We start from the raw sequence: 5,165 nt of genomic DNA on the forward strand, positions 1-5,165 counted from the left end.
CTCCCTGTTTTCCACAGAGCTTTACAAAATTAAAAAAATAATAATCAAGGATCCTTAGGCTATGCAAGAGCAGACTTCTGTTGACCTATTCTTATCCTTTCTAATCTCCTGACCTTTGCTCAAGATTCCCCTGGGCCTAATTTCTTGTATTTTTCAGTAATGAACATTTGCATTGGCCAGGTAGCGCCTAACTGGTTTGATACAATTTCTGTCTGAGTACTGACTTCAAGCATTGCAGCTCCAAAGTGTATGAGTATGTGTGGGAGGGTCTGAGCTGTGAGATTCGGAGGCAAAGTACATTGGAAGGTAAGATACATCTGGCTTCCTTCTTTCAATAGACAAAAGTTATTGCTGGGGAGTGAGCCCCCAAAAATAAAACAGAAAATGCATCAGTTTTCCCTATGGTAGGAACAGTCTGAACCATGGGAGGCATAAATAGGAATCAGATTATGTTAAGAGTTATATTTTGAAATCCAAACCAAAGAAGGCTGGTGTATAGCAGATGGTTTTATGCATTACTAAAAACTATTTATTATTGACAGTTGTGAACTGCATGCTTGCTTGAACACATAAATGGTACTTTGAGCTAGCTTCTATCAGAGCTAGGCTGTGGGGCCTCTACCATCCCTGGGAGGGTAACACAGATTTTGGATGCAGGTTTATGGCTGGGAGGGAGGTGTAAAAGGTGAAATTCAGAAAATTTTTGAGCTGCACAGAATGAGGAAAGAATTACAAATACACAGCACCATACTTGAAGTATGAAGTCTCTGGTGACTGGAAGAAGGGAAACATCACACCCATTTTTAAGAAGGGTAGAAAGGAGGACCCCAAGCACTACCAACCTGTCAGCCTCACCTCTGTGCCTGGGAAGATCATGGAACAGATCCTCCTAGAAGTTTTGATAAGGCACACGGAGGACAGGTAAGTAATTTGAGACAGCCAGCATTGACAGCCAGCATGGCTTTACTAGGGGCAAGTCTTATCTGACCAAAGTAGTAGCTTTCTACAAAGAAATTACTACATCAGTGGCCAAGGGAGGAGCTATGGATGTCATCTATCTGGACTCCTGCAAGGCCTTTGACATGGCTCCCCACAACATCCTTCTCTCTAAGTTGGAGAGGTATGGATTTGTTGGGTGCACCATTTGGTGGAGAAGGAATTGGCTGGGTGGTTGCATTCAGAGGGTAGTGGTCAATGGCCAATGTTCAGATGGAGATGGGTGACAAGTAGTGTCCCTCAGGGGTCTGTACTAGGACCAATGCTGTTTACTATCTTCACAGAATCACAGAATATTAGGAGTTGGAAGGGACCTCGAAAGATCATCTAGTCCAACCCTCTCCTAAAGCAGGATCACCTAGAGTAGGTCACACAGGAACGTGTCCAGGTTGGTTTTGAATGTCTCCAGAGAAGGAGACTCCACAACCTCTCTGGGCAGCCTGGTCCAGTGCTCTGGCACCCTCACAGTAAAAAAGTTTTTCCTCATGTTCACATGGAACCTCCTATGCTCCAGCTTGCTCCCATTGCCCCTTGTCCTGTCATTGGACATCAGAGAGAAGAGCCTGGCTCCTTCCTCCTGACACTCGTCCTTTACAAATTGATAAACATGAATGAGGTCACCCCTCAGTCTCCTCTTCTCCAGGCTAAAGAGACCCAGCTCCCTCAGCCGCTCCTCATAAGGGAGATGCTCCACTCCCTCAGTCATCTTTGTGGCTCTGCGCTGGACTCTTTCAAGCAATTCCCTGTTCTTCTTGAACTGAGGGGCCCAGAACTGAACACATCTTCATCAATGATAAGTCATCAATGATCAGTGGGATCGACAGTACCCTCAGCAAGATGCCCCTGCTTACTGCAGGTGAGTTGGACTAGATGACCTTTAAATGTTCCTTGCACCCAATGCATTCTATACTCTGCTGATCCTGCAGATTCCTGCGCATCATGTGCACATAATTATTCCTGTACTTCTACACACAGACATTCAGCACTTACATGACTTTGTTATCATTTGTGTGAATGTTTTTGTGACTGATAAAAGAACAGTCTTAGTTAAGGGTACTTTCATATCGTATATAAAAAAGGAATGGTGAGGAACTGTGGTATGTTTGAGCAAATAACAGTTACTGATAAAAGATCTTAGTAACTATGCGAAGGGAGGTTGCAAAAAATTGTCCCTGAAGTTAGTTTAAAATTTTTGTTGTTTACTGGAGGGATAGAGCAACGAAGAGTTCAGGTAAGAGACAAAACTTTGGAATCATTAATAATTCCTGCTAATGTGACATGGCATATGCTTCCCTGAAGTGGGAGAGAATTACCTACTCAAAATATCACTATTCTTAATTTTTAACTTTTATAATGGAGATTTCTTTCTATTTCCATAGCCAGCTGTCTTAACCACAGTCAGGGTTTTATATCTGAATGAATGTTTTTTAGTGGTTACAAAGTTACATCTGAACAAAAAGTTCTCAGTTTCTTCACTGATGTTTTTTCTTCTTCATTCTCTTCTGGCTGTTTTTTTGAAGAAGTAGTACTTTAAAATGTTCAGCCTGATCTGCTTCATTTGCTGCTTTGGTGTGGGATGTTTCTACACAAGAACAGTTCAGTTCTGTTCTGTTCAAACATACAAATGAAGTCCAAAACTTTTCTAGTAACTTTTGTTCACAGAAACAGCAACAGGCAAGCTTCCTGCAGCAGAAGCAGTAAGACAGAGGCATTGTTCAATATAAGTACATTACAAATAAAAAATAAAAATATGCAGTCAAAACTAGGATTAAAGAATCTGGCTAAATTGTTTTATAGCACAGTATTTACAGGCATCCAATTTTCTTGCAAACATGCTATATGGTACTTCTTTGTTCACCAGTAGAATCAATAAGACAGCAAATCTTACCTGTTAGCTATAATACAGTCAGTTCAGTAATTAATGAAATATTGACTGTTCATCATGAAGAAATAACGTATAGATGGCTCTTTGTTTTTATTACAAACTCTTTACACATAGGGCAGCCATTAGAGTGATCTTTTGTATAATTGACAATAACTCTGCAGCTGCAGTTGCCCAGAGTTGTTCTGCCAGAGTGCAGGAAAATCATGTCATAGTTGTGAGAAACCATGTATCAGGCAACCTGACAGCTATGACCATGGCTAAAAAAATCCAGTCTGAGGTACATTTCTTTTGTCATTAGGCTGCTTCTGGATTAGTTGGGTATTTTTCAACAAAAGGCAAGACCTTGTTTTTAAGGAAAATTGAATTTTTCACTTAATTACATGATTCCAATAGGTGGAACTTTAAGAAGACCACCTCCTGTAACAGAATATGCGATACAACTTGAAGCACTGGCTAACATCTGGGTGGACTGTGCCGTGTCATAGGTAGGATTTATTGACATTCATGTTATGTCCTATGATGCAGCAGGTTGTGTTGAAATCTGGAACAAGCAGCAAGATGCTTTGTTCTTCCCAGTCAGGATCAGTGCCTGGGATGTGGGTTTTCTATGGGAAATGAACATTAAATAATATAGGAATGCTGGTATTTATGTAAATAAAAATATCCACACTGAGCAAATACTCCATGTTTCTTGCAAACTAGAAGCTGAGTAGCCAGACCCCAAAGACTCCTAGAGTTCAGTACACACAGGCAATAAATGAATCCTGCTTTACATGAAATGGGTTATTGTTAACTTACTACACTTTTGTCCTGCTTTTAGTGCTTCTGCTGGGGGATTTGTAGCTTCCTTGAACTGGCAATGAATAGGGCCAGCAGAAGTACTGCTTACTTTTGTGCAAACTAGAAAGTCTCCCTCCACAGTGTGAGGGGATTGGTATGTACTAACTTCCACAGTACTTAGTGCTGGGCACTTCCATCATCATAAACTGTAAGAAATTTCTCAACCTCCTTCCTCCCTGTGAGAATTCTCATTGAAAGTTGGTCTTTGTTGACCTTCAGCCGCACTGCAGAGACCTCTCTTCGTGTGCTTGTGTGTGGGGAAAGCTGAGGTGTTTGAAGTTCTGTAGAAACTCTGATAAGACATCTTGTATGTTTTCAGAGTTGGCCTTCTAACCTGCTAGATACAAGTTCCTGCTAGTGTCATCTTTTACTTCATTTGATCTCAGACAAATACAACAAATAACAGGTGATTAAAAATAGGTCTCTTCTCCTGTGCTGGAAACAGTGTTAGGCAGTACTATGGAAACGCAAAACCTGCTCTAATTAATATGCATCATAGAGATTAAAAATTTAGATGAAATGAGCTGGAGAAAAATTGTAGAAACACATGGGGGGGGAACAATAACCAAAAATAATCTGCGTTTGAAACTGTCACAAAACGTGGTATGTTAGCAGTACTTAATCAAGATCAGAAACAAAACAGTTCATTTCTCTGTAAATTATCAAATCCTTCTGGTAAGTGACACGCTGGAAACATTCAATAACTTCATAACTGGCTGACTTAATGCTTTACATGCAGGAAAGATGGCTAGAACAGCAGTAATCAGCAGAATAAGTTGGTTTCATAGCTGAGCTTTGGTGAGGTGTTACATCGTGTGGGTAGCATTTATAAGAGCTCTCTCACTTTTAATTCTGTAGCAAAGATGACTGTCAGCTTCACAAATTAATAATATTTTCCTTTCTCTTATAATGCTAAACTAATTCATTATATCATATTTTATTACTATTTGTCTAGTCGTCTTTTTATAGTACTCTCTCATTAAGATGGAACATCTTTTAAGCTCTTTTCTCTCTTCATCTCTCTGGAATAATATAATGTCATTATAATAATTTTACCAATAGGTTCCAAACTCATGTTACTCCCCCTCCCCTGTGTAAGCCACAGGTGCATATCTGGCGTAAAAATTTTTCACATTAACGTCATAGTTTATATTGTAATTTTCAGATTAACTTCCATTATTGTTTTTCACATTTTTACTTTGTGTTTTACAATTAATAAAGACCAGGCTTCCATATACTTTTATTAAATACAGCAATTGCTCTACTACCACTGATCACAAAGAAGTTGTGGTTCTTTCATGGGAGTGGACAAAGTCGTTTCACTCTCAGGTTGCAGATGCCTCAGTTGGAAATACACCTTAAGTATTTGCTTTATGGTTCCCGGAAGTAGGGCAGTCATGATGCTAAGTGTGGACATGAGTTTTTTCCTCTCTCCTCTTAGGTT

This window comes from Mesitornis unicolor, unplaced genomic scaffold, assembly GCF_000695765.1.
Source record: "Mesitornis unicolor isolate BGI_N332 unplaced genomic scaffold, ASM69576v1 scaffold15446, whole genome shotgun sequence".
Classification (NCBI taxonomy): domain Eukaryota; kingdom Metazoa; phylum Chordata; class Aves; order Mesitornithiformes; family Mesitornithidae; genus Mesitornis; species Mesitornis unicolor.